The sequence below is a fragment of the Macaca mulatta genome, chromosome 2 (assembly GCF_049350105.2).
Source record: "Macaca mulatta isolate MMU2019108-1 chromosome 2, T2T-MMU8v2.0, whole genome shotgun sequence".
Taxonomy (NCBI): Eukaryota; Metazoa; Chordata; class Mammalia; order Primates; family Cercopithecidae; genus Macaca; species Macaca mulatta.
Window position 1 is genome coordinate 160,225,490 of NC_133407.1, and position 12,628 is coordinate 160,238,117.

Genomic DNA, 12,628 nt, shown 5'->3' on the forward strand with positions numbered 1-12,628 from the left:
TATCACGTGTTGAATTGAACTTGATCGCTTGGATCCTTTCCAACTCTGACAGCCAACATTTTCTTTTTTTTTTTTTTTTGAGACGGAGTCTCGCTCTGCCGCCCAGGCTGGAGTGCAGTGGCCAGATCTCAGCTCACTGCAAGCTCCGCCTCCCAGGTTCACGCCATTCTCCTGCCTCAGCCTCCCGAGTAGTTGGGACTACAGGTGCCCGCCACCTCGCCCGGCTAGTTTTTTGTATTTTTTAGTAGAGACGGGGTTTCACCGTGTTATCCAGGATGGTCTCGATCTCCTGACCTCGTGATCCGCCCGTCTCGGCCTCCCAAAGTGCTGGGATTACAGGCTTGAGCCACCACGCCCGGCCCAACATTTTCTTAGTAAAAAAGCACCATATTTAAATAACCCCAGCAGTTCCTTGCTCTCTTACATAGAGAATCTTTCCCATGGATACCTTTTTTTCACAACCTTCTAGTACAGTTAAATATTATCTCCAGTCTTCTTTCCCTGCCCACACAGTATGTTAGAGCTCTGAAGAAGGAGCATTACCAATAGGAGTATATTTCTTGGTTTGCTTAAGTGAAATCCTGTGATCGCTGGTTTAGTAGAGTCAAGAGAGAATGACTTATGACTTACTCTCTCAACCTTGTTGTTTATTAGATCTTGTGTTATTTCAACAAAGTGGCTATTGGATTGGGTTTAGCTTTTTTTTTTTTTTTTTCCAACAGAGTCTCACTTTGTCGCCCAGGCTGGAGTGCAGTGGCGCAGTCTTGGCTCACTGCAACATCTGCCTCTCGGGCTCAAGCGATTCTCCTGCCTCAGCCTCCTGAGTAGCTGGGATTACAGGTGCATACCTCCACACCTGGCTAATTTTTGTATTTTTAGCAGAGATGGGGTTTCATCATGTTGGCCAGGCTGGTCTCAAACTCCTAACCTCAGGTGATCCACCCATCTCAGCCTCCCAAAGTGCTGGGATTACAGACATGAGCCATTGTGCCCCGCTGGGTTTAGCTTTTTGAAAAGCTTTGCATAAAAACAATTTCAAAACTATATTGAAACAGTATTTGAAATACTAATTTTGTATTGAATTATACAATATCAATTTTGTATTGAGTATGTTGAAACAGTAATAGAAATACTAGTAAAGTGTTTTTTTTTAATCCAGCATTCAAGGTACTTAAGGATTATTAGTATAAGTTAGCAAAAATTGATGATATATATAATAGTTCAACTGTTTTTTAAAAGTTCAGTTTTGTTTGGCCCTGACAGTTTGACTAATTAAAAAAAAATTAAAAACTGTCTATGATGTGGTCTTGCTGGTGAAATACATATGAACCATTCATATTTCGAGGCTGCAATTAATCTGGTCTAAAACACCTGGTATTCTATAAACAATAAAAATAATAGGATGGGAATTTACTATTGGAATGCTAACTGTAATACAGAGATTTGATTGACTTATAATTGACTCACTGTGTCCTCTCGGAGAATGATGTCTGTTACCTTCACATTTTCATCTTTTTCAAAATGTGACACCCTTTTAAGTTATCTTCAGAAAGGAAATAAGTGTCATTTATTTCATGTCTATATTTTGCTCTCATTCTGAGGTTAGACTTTCAGAGTGGAGACCTCAAAAGTAAATAAGCAAGTGAGGAGACTCTGAATGTTTGAGAAAGCTTTCAAAAAAAGTCATTCCCTTAAGAGGTCTCTGGGCCCTCTCTTGAAACCAATTTATTATTTTTTAACTGTAAGAACCTCAATAAGTGGATGAGTAAGATGCTAGTGTGGGTATATGGACAGTTGGCCATCTGAAATGGAGGAAATAGAAGAGAAAATGAATACAGAACATCTAGTGAACTAGAAGACAGTACAGCAAATTCATTAATATATAGGAACACGGCTCAAAAAAAACAAGCACCGGGATTTTTTTCCTTTCTTTTCTTCGACAGGGTCTCTGTCCCCCAGGCTGGAGTGCAGTGGCATAATCATGGCTCACTGTAGCCTCAGACTCGGCTCAGTGATCCTCCCATCTCAGCCTCCTGAGTAGCTGGGATTACAGGTATGCACCATTATGCCTGTCTTTTTTTTTTTTTTTAAGTAGAGACAAGGTCTCGCCATGTTGCCCAGGCTGGTCTCGAACTCCTGAACTCAAGTGATCCTCCTGAAGTGTTGGGATTACAGGCGTGAGCCACCGCCTCCAGCCCAGGTTTTATTTCTTTCATGGGCACTATGAATTGTACAACTGGATTATTTTCTCTCATTGTATTGGTTGTAAAGGAGTTCAGAACCAAGTTTGTGGTCCACCTTGAACAAGTGCACAGGCCCTCTCTGCATTAGTTTAGGTATTAATTTCTCTCATGATTTTAAGTTATTGTTTCTACCATTATTTTCCCTGAGCCTAACTTCTACCATACTTTTTTAAATTTTGTTTTTCTTTGAGACCGAGTCTCGCTCTGTCACCCAGGCTGGAGTGCAGTGGCGCGATCTCGGCTCACTGCAACCTTGTCCTCCTGGGTTCAGGTGATTCTTGTGCCCCAGCCTCCTGAGTAACTTGGACTATAGGCACACATCACCATGCCCAGCTAATTTTTGTATTTTTAGTGGAAACGGGGTTTCACCATGTTGGCCAGGCTTGTCTGAAACTCCTGACCTCAAGTGATCTGCCTGCCTCGGCCTCCCAAAGTGCTGGGATTACAGGTGTGAACCACTGAGCCCGGCCCCATATGTGTTTTTTATTATGTATTATAGTGCTCTTTCAGCTTTTCTTCCCAAGTTTTCTAAATACCAATGGGGAATATAGTTTCACCCCAGAAGGTTTTGAGAGTAAAGGCAAGGTAGCGTGCCATAAATGAAACACCTTTGGGTCCCCTTTTATCTGTTTAATGTAAAAATGGATTTCCCCAAAGTTTTCAGGGAAAATCAATATTCCATGAAGATATAATGATATATATCCAATGGGTATATCTTCTGAAGTAGAATTGCTTATGTAGGGGTAAAATTCCTATGAAAAAATTCCTTAAATTTAAATTACTCATACATCACAGTGCAACTTAGTATCGGCTCCTAGTAAGTCTAGCACAGCTGCTTTATTCTCCAGTTGAAAGTGTTCATTCTTCCTTCATTTGAATGCCATATGATATAATTGGCTCTCATTAAGGAACTATGTTGTATTGAAACTACATTATCCAAAGGTAGTGTAAAGAACAGTAACATCACAATCATCATGCTGAGAGGCCAGGGAGCTAAGACCACCATTCATTCTGGTGCACATATTCACATCGTAAAATGCTGAGTGCAGTTGTCCACACTAAGTTATTTTTCCATTCATTTTGTTTTGGTTGAGTTCATATAGCTGAGTTTGAGTAAGTTGACCACTAGTAGGATGTCACTGGATTGGACACCACTATTAACATCTTTTGGGTATGCATGCCCTAGTTCAAGAAGCACTCTGTACTTAGTTTTGTCACTTAAATGGAAAAGATTTCAGTCTAGCCCCACACTTCTTACCAATGATGACACATGAAGTATCAATATACTTGATTTCTTATGTTTCTCCTTTAATATTCATTTCTGTTTCATTACAATTAAGCATGAATATATGTAGTAACACTATCCTTTTAGCACAAAGGAAGTATAATGCCCTTTTAAAGTTTTGTACATATTTCAGAAATGCCAACTTCAGGTAAATCCACAGAACTTATAAATACCATAGTTTTGCTATTGGCTTCAGTCTAAGACAAATTTCTTTTGTCAGAACCCAGTAACCTAAATGTTATGTGAAATGTATTGAATATTGCTTTCTGGGGGTGGTCGGGAGCTGCAACCCCAAGAGACATGGCCAGTTTTCTATGTGCTGGGAAAAAAGAAAAGAGAATTGCCCTCTGTCAGTCCTCTGAAAACACTAGCCATCCTTTTCCCCTGAGTCCCATGGTGTTTGAATCTGCTCCAGCTCCTGTTTTATATCCCATCCTCTATTTTGGTCAGAAATATTTTCTGTTACCCTGAGATTAGCTTGTACTCTAGCAGAAAGTAAGAAAATTCCTGTTTAAGATTAGAAGTGGTTCACTTTTAGAATTATCTTTTTGCTAGTGCCAAAAGTTTAATTTATTGTTAAGAATAATGATTTTTTTTAATTTTGAAAATTTAATTTGTGTTCTTTAAAAGTTTAGGCAATGTGGAAAAGTACAAAGTGGAGTTTAAAATTATTCTAAATTCTATCAGTAGAGCTAATCTTCATTAGTACTAGTTAAATGTCATTCCAGAGAGCATTCTCTTCACATATATATTAATATGAGAAAGAAACAGTAGGTAGACAGACATAGCTTATACTATCATGAAAAAGACATTTTTTATTAAAAACGTTGTTCATCAAAAATAAATTATAAAACTTTTTTTTACTCTGTGTGTGTGTGTGTGTGTGTGTGTGTGTGTATTTGTTGTTTTGAGGCAGGGTCTCGCTCTGTCATCCAGGCTGGAGTGCAGATGGTGCCATCATAGCTCAATGCAGCCTCAAACTCCTGAGTTCAAGCGTTCCTCCCACCTCAACCTGAGTAGCTGGGATTACTGACACACGCCACCACGCCCGGCTATTTTTTAAAAAAAGTTTTTGTAGGTGTGGAGTCTCACTGTGTTATCCAGGCTGGTCTCAAACATCTGGACTCAAGTGATTGTCTCACATCAGCTTCCCAAAGCGCCGGGATTGCCATGCTGGGCAACACTATTTACTAAAATATCTGTCTAAGAAAAAAGTTATGAAAATTCTGGATTCCAATTGTGTTTACCTATATTTTCATTTTACATAACATCTCTTAACTCTATTAAGGATATTTAGGCAATACCTCTTAATTCTATTAAGGAAATTAGTATCTCTTCCCTCTCTCCTATTTTTAAATTGTTACTAATTTATTGTTCATAGCATTTATAATATAGTCTATGACCATAATTACCATAATTGTTTGGTCTTAATATTATATTTGAATGGATTTAGTGCCCACCATGGGCATTTTTATTATGACTTCTCCATTCCTGAGTTCTTTATTTTGATTTATTTCATTTGGCTGAGTTTCTGACAGCTTGTGTTTTTCAAGGTCACATAAACATTGTATGTGAAGTTCTTTCACATTTGGTGATGTCCACTTTTTGCCTTATTGTAATACTGAAATGACCTCTTGGGTGGGTATGATATCCTCGAACATACTCTCTTTGCCTCAGACCTTTATAGTGTTGCTTCATTGCCTTCTTACTTTGGATGTTGCTGTGGAGAAGTCTAAACTCAGGCTGAGTTTTTACTACTTTGTAGGTAATTTTTTTGGTCTGGATCTCTGAAGTATTTTTTTTGTAACCAAGCAATTTCTCAGTTTTAGTCATTCACTATCAGTTGTTATGTGGAACAACTGTGTGTTCTTTCAGTGCAGATTTAGTTTTTTCATTTCAGGTTTCTGTTCCATGTTACGTCCCCGACATTGGGGATAACAATTATCCTTATGTTGGTTTGTCTTTGTTTTCCATAATATCTTCCAGTTGCCTTAATCTTTGACTTTCCCCCTGGATGCAATGGGCAGTTTCCTTTTGTTTCCTTGTTTTCTTGTATTCCTTTTGTGTTGTTGCCATGTCTCTTCATCTTGCTGAAGTGTTAGCAGTTCTGTCCAGCAATTTTATTTGCTCTGACAGAGGTATTACCAAATTCTTCCTCCCTGCATTTCAGATTCAGTTGTTTTCCCCTCTGAGCTACAATTTAAGGATTTAAGTTTTTCTGTTTTACACATTTTTCTACACCTTGAGGACATGGGGGTACAGGTTAGGAGAGTGTATGGTTATGAAAGCATTATAAAGCCTCAGTCATTAAAATTTACATATTGATATAGGAAGATCTTCAGGATAGATTTTAAAGGAAGAAAAGCAGGGTATAGAAGAATGTGTATAAAATGCTTCGTTTATACAAAAAATTGAAAAAAGAATGTATATAAATATGTCTTTATACATTCACCTACATATTTGATTTATATACTTTATCTCTGAATGCTAGACAAGGAATTAATAATCGGTGACCTGTGGAAAAGGGACCTGGGCAGTGACGGGATTGGGAGGGAGAATTTTCTCTGTGTATCTTTTTATACTTCTTGAATCTTAAGCAACATGAATGAGCTATGTATTAAATATGTGGGCACTGCTTTCTGTTCTGAGATTTAATTGCCCTGTTGTAGGATTCCTCAACCCTGAAGGAAGTGTCCCTGGTTTCCATAGAGAATTTTGTATCAGTCTCCAACTCAGTGTGGGGCCTGGAAGGCTCAGCATGGATGAGGTGGCTCCTAGTTAGTCACTTCCCCCACTTCGCCATTGCTGTTCAGCCTCCAGTTCTGTCACACTCTAGCCAGAAATTTGTATTTCTCTCCAAATACGGCTCATTAATGAACATTCAGGATTTTGTTGATTCACCAATACTACTTTTGGGGGAAGAGACTGTGCCATAATCTTTCTTTTCCTGACTAACATGTTTTAAAATACATGGCATTAAGTTGTACCTATTCCTTTTTGGTTGCTGCTGGTAATTTTTGTTGTTGTTGCTGTTGTTGTGATTTAATGTTACTACTTTTGATTCAGTATATTTTGTATTTGGTTAGGGAGATTCTGTGATCTAATTTCTCTTGTTGCCATGTTAGCCTACTACACACCTAGGCCATATGGTCTACCTTGTTGCTTCTAGGCTATAAGCCTCTACAGCAGGTTACTGGACTGTACGGCAGTTGGAGCACTGTGGTATTTGTGTATCTACACATAGAAAAGGCACAGTAAAAGTATGGTATACAAGATTTAAAATGGCACTTACCATGAATGGAGCTTGTAGGACTGGAAGTTGCTCTGGATGAATCATTGAGTAGTGAGGAAATGTGAAGGCCAGGACATTGCTGTGCTCTACTGTAGACTTTATGAACCCTGTACACTTAGGCTACTAAATTTATAAAAAATATTTTTCTTTCTTCAATAATAAATTAACCTTAGCTTATTGTAACCTTCTTACTTTATAAGCTTAATTTTTTAACTTTTTTGCTTTTTGTAAAACTCTTAGCTTAAAACACAACACATTGTATAACTCTACAGAAATACTTTACATCCTTATTCTATAAGCTTTTTCCTATTTTTAATTTGTTTTTTTGCTCTTTAAAACTTTTTTGTTAAAAACTAAGACACACACACACACAAGCCTACGTGTACATAGGGTCAGGATCATCACTATCACTGTCTTCCGCCTCCACATCTTGTCCCACTAGAAGGTCTTCAGGGGCAATAACACACATGGAGCTGCCATCTCCTGTAACAATGCCTTCTTCTGGAATACCTCCTGAAGGACCTACCAAAATCTGTTTTACACTTAACTTTTTTTTTTAAGTAAGTAGGATTGTACTCTAAAGTAACAATAAAAATTATAGTATAGTAAATATATAAACCAGTTAGTTGCTTATTATCATTATCAAGTATTATGTACTGTATGTAATGTACTGTGCTATATTTTATATGATTATTTTTATATAATGTGCTATATTTTTATATGACTAGCAGCACAATAGATTTGTTTATACCAGCACCATCAGAAACATAGGAGTAATGAGTTGCGTTATAATGTTAACAATGGACATTACTAGGCAACAGAAATTTTTCAGCTCTATTATAATCTTATGGGACCATCATCATATATGCAGTACATTGTTATCCGGAATGCCATTGTGTGGTGCATGACTGTGCTCAACTGTCAACCTGGTCTTTGTCAGGTATAGCCAGTCTCCCAACTTCACTAACCTGCCCCATCTGAAGGTTGCACCAGGCAGGGAGGATTTCTAGTGCTGCCCAACTTTGCAGGGCTCAGTGGTTTGGGGAGTCCTCAGAGCACCCTCATTCTGGGGAAGCAAGCAACCAATTGCCAGATCCCCTTTATACAGCTTTTGCTTAACACACACACACACACACACACACACACACACACACACACACACACACAGCAAGCAACCAATTGCCAGATCCCCTTTATACAGCTTTTGCTTAACACACACACACCCACACATACACACACACCCACACATACACACACACACACTGCTATGTTTCTTTTATCTGCCAGTGTTTTTGCTTCAAAATTTCATTGTCCTTTCAACATAAATTCCCATAACTATTTCTCAAGTTACAACCTTGACTTGCCAAAGATTTGCACTGCTGACAGAGATACCTTTCTGAAACCAAGATGTAATCATGCCATCCTCCTGTTTACAAATGTTTGGTCACCCCTCATCACCTTCAGGAAAAAGTCTTATTTTTGAGAACTATGCTAAAACATATCAGTCATAGCCTGGGAGTGTGAGCTCACCAGGGACACTGTCTTCCCTTTGCATCCCCAGTGTGGAGAGCAGTACCTGGCACAGAGTAGGCACTCCACAAGTATTAACAAATAGTAGATGTCTGGTACATCTTTTTTGAATGAATTTTAGTCCATTGAGAGTTTACTAGTAAGATTCCAGAATCTCTCTGTCATCTGTAAACAACCAATTTAAATAGCCAACAACAAAAATGTCTGTATTTGGGTTTTAACATGCTATGCCATTGTGTTCAAATAAGAAGTAATGGCATATAAATGCAAAAAACAGTGGGATTGACTGCAAGAAGTGCCAGAAAGAAGGAGGATCTATCTGCCAGGCACATGCCTGTAATCCCAGCACTTTGGGATGCTGAGGCGGGCTGATCTCTTGAGCTTAGGAGTTCAAGTCCAGCCTGGGCATCATGGTGAAACCCTGTCTCTGCTAAAAATACAGAAATTAGCTGGGCGTGGTAGCACATGCCTGTAGTCCCAGCTACTTGGGAGTCTGAGGCAGGAGAATTGCTTGAGCCCAGAAGGTTGAGGCCATAGTGAACTATGATTGTGCCACTGTACTCTAGTCTGGGCAACAGAGTGAGACCCTGTCTAATAAAAAAAAAAAAGAGAGAATCTAGTCTGTCTTGTCTATCTATATTCCACATTCTACAAGGATTTGTGGTAGCTCATACACAAAATATCGCACTATAGTATGCTTCAAATCTGGCATGAAAGTTTCTGGCTACCAAGTTAAAGAGGGTGACTGAGTTATATAATTCTTATTGGAAAGGAGCAATCTTAACTTTGAGCTCTAAAACAAATTTCCTACCTGTATGAGAGGTTTGAGTGATAGGGCAGACATTATACTGTATACTATTCCTATGGCAAATAAGATAATATTAATACTTTTTGACAGTGATTTTTTTTTTTTTGAGACGGAGTCTTACTCTGTCACCCAGGCTGGAGTGCAGTGGTGCATTTTTGGCTCACTGCAAACTCCGCCTCCCGGGTTCAAGAGATCTCCTTCCTCAGCCTCTGAAGTAGCTGGGATTATAGGCGCCTGCCATCACGCCCTGCTAATTTTTGTATTTTTAGTAGAGACGGAGTTTCACCATGTTGGCCAGGTTGGTCTCAAACCCCGGACCTCAGGTGATCCGCCCACCTCAGGCCCCCAAAGTGCTGGGATTACAGGCGTGAGCCATTAAACCCAGCCTTTTTTTGACATTTTCTTATGAAATTCACCTGATAATAATGATAAGCCCAAGCTGGTGATGCCATTTCTATTCAGAGCTAAGATAATAATGGCCCGTCTATGTGGCCTTCTGTTCTTTAGCTTAATTTTAAGGATAGAGCTCTTGGCCTTTTGACTGGTCCGTTAGAGCAGGCATTTTGAGATTGTGCTGTCACATGAGGGCCTGAACTGCTGTTTGCTGGGTGACTGGTTGAAGTAGTTGTCTATGCTACAGAGAAACTAAGTGAGAGTTGGTCTGAATGACATGATTTGGGGGAAATTAAGGTGTCTAAGTAGGCGAGTTCACTGGATAGAGATGGTAGGAGCACCTGCAGGCAAGACCAGAAACATCTTGATGTCTACGTCAATTAGAAAGTATGATCAGCTTTTCGTTCATTACGTATTAAGATTTGAATTTTCTGCCAAGGGCATGCTAAGATAGGCACTTTTGTATATTGCTGGTAGAAGTATAAATTGATAATAAACTTCTTGGAAAGCAATTTCGCAATATATTTCAAGAGCCTTAAAAACATTCATGCCATTTGACCTAGTACTTCTACTTCTGGGAAAATGTCCCAAGGAAATAATCCTTTTTTTAAAAAGGTCTAAGCCTCAAATTTTGAGTGTTATTTGTAATGCTTCATTACTTCATTTATAGTATCAAGAAATTCGAGGCAATTTAAATGTCCCACAGAAGGAGAATAAACAAACATGTTCACTCAAAGGAATATCATGATTTAAGCTAAAATCTTTTGAAGAAGAGAAGATAGAAAATTCTTAAAATGTTAAATGAGAAAAGCAAAAGACAATATAAACAGTAGAAGTTAAACTGTTTTAAAATATACTTAGAAGGCTGGTGAGAAATACACTAAATAATAAATATTTTGTGTGTGTGTGTGGATACTAAAGCATTTTTAAGAAAAACACTCTTGGCCAGGTGTGGCTCACTCACACCTGTAATCCCAGCACTTTGGGAGGCCGAGGCGGATGGATGACCTGAGGTCAGTAGTTCAAGACCAGCCTGGCCAATATAGTGAAACTCCACCTCTAACAAAAATACAAAAATTAGCCACGCATGGTGGTACATGCCTGTAATCCCTGCTACTTAGGAGGCTGAGGCACAAGAATTGCTTAAACCTGGGAGGCAGAGGTTGCAGTGAGCCAAGGTCATGCCACTGCACTCCAGCCTGGGCAACAGAACGAGACTGTCTCATAAAAAAAGAAAAAAAGAAAAGAAAAACACTGTTAATTTATGTATGGCATTTTTGAAAGGGAGACAAATACAAATTTATATTCCCTAGAGAAGGGTGATTTATAGTAGAGAGGGAATAATTAATAAACCTGTGTTCAGCTGAATTGCAGTTTTTGCCCCTAGACCTTCTAGTTCCATTTGTTTAAAGTTACTCTTAGCACCTGTAATCCCAGCACTTTGGGAGGCTGAGGTGGGCGGATCACGAGGTTAAGAGATCGAGACCATCCTGGCCAACATGGTGAAACCCCGTCTCTGCTAAAAACACAAAAATGAGCTGGGCGTGGTGGTGCGTGCCTATAATCCCAGCTACTCGGGAGGCTGAGGTAGGAGAATCACTTGAACCCGGGAGGCAGAGATTGCAATGAGCTAAAATCGCACCATTGCACTCCAGCCTGGGCAACAGGAGCGAAACTCTATTTAAAAATAAACAAACAAAAAGTTACTCTTGGCTGGGCATGGTGGCTCATGCCTGTAATCTTAGCATTCTGGGAGGCCAAGGCAGGAGAATTGTGTGAGCCTAGGTGTTCAAAACCAGCCTGGGCAGCATAGCAAGACCTTGTCTCTACAAAACCTTTAAAAAATTACCTGGGCATGATGGCGCACCTGTGGTCCCAGCTAGTTGGGACGCTGAGGCGAGAGGATGGCCTGAGCCCAGGAGTGTGAGGCTGCAGTAAGAGATATGATGGCGTCATGTACTCCAACCTGGGTGACCTGGTCTCTTTTTTTAAAAAAAAAAAAAAGAAATCCTTTAATTCTCAGTTCTTTTATTTTTATTTTTTTTTTTATTGTTGTTTGAAATCAAAGAAATCAAAGGCTCCCTCTATATGGGTGCTTTCCTTACAGGTGCCTAGGTAGTTATTGCTTCAACCTCATTAATCCCCCTCTCCCAGCAAAATGAAACTTAACATGTTAATAAGCCAAATCTAATTTTCAGAATAGGTCTGTTATAATAGAAATATGGAAGAGTACAATTCTGCCATTAAACATTATTTTACAAGAATAGCTTAAAACATAAGCCTTGTTTTGCAGTGTATGAGCTTTCGATCTTCTATATATATATATATATATATATATATATATATATTTTTTTTTAAAAAGATTGGTTTCTAGAGGAAATCCACAGCTGCATATTGTCCCATCTAAGTGTGATCTGGCTAAATATATTCACTAAATGTTTGACTTACTGATTAGCTTTGTTAGGTGTATTACACAATTATATAACCAGGTTTTGTAATTCATTTATACATTTATTTGCGTATTTATTTACTTTTACTCATTTATTTATTTTGAGACAGGACCTCGTTCTGTCACCCAGGCTGGATTGCAGTGGCACGATCACAGCTCACTGCAGCCTCAACCTCCCAAACTCAAGCAATCCTCTTGCCTTAGCCTCCCTAGATATAGGACTAGAGGTGTACGCTACCATGGTGAGGAGCAGTGGCTCACACCTGTAATCCCAGCACTTTGGGAGGCTGAAGCGGGTGGATCACCTGAGGTCAGGAGTTCAAGACCAGCCCAGCCAACATGGTGAAACCCTATTTCTACCAAAAATACAAAAACTTAGCCAGCCATGGTGGCATGTTCCCGTAGTCCTGGCTTCTTGGGAGACTGAGGCACAAGAATCCCTTGAACCTGGGAGGTGGAGGTTGCAGTGAGCTGAGATTACACCACTGCACACCAGTCTGGGTGACAGAGTGAGACTCTGTCTCAAAAAACAAATAAATAAAATAATCAAAGGTGACTCCAGTGTTATAACTCGAGGACATTGGGAGGATAGTTGTGCCAGGGCTTGTAATGAACAAGGTGATTTTAA

At 39.2% G+C, this 12,628-nt stretch overlaps 1 protein-coding gene across 7 annotated transcripts in view; it reads left to right on the plus strand.

Annotated features, from left to right (window-relative positions):
* The window catches only part of HACD2 (3-hydroxyacyl-CoA dehydratase 2), a 96,244-nt gene that overhangs the window by 43,541 nt on the left and 40,075 nt on the right, over positions 1-12,628 (plus strand). The window contains exon 1 of one of the 7 annotated variants that reach the window (XM_028843392.2): positions 1,949-2,053. The gene's annotated coding sequence lies outside the window, so the exon portion shown is untranslated. 7 annotated transcript variants of the gene reach the window in all.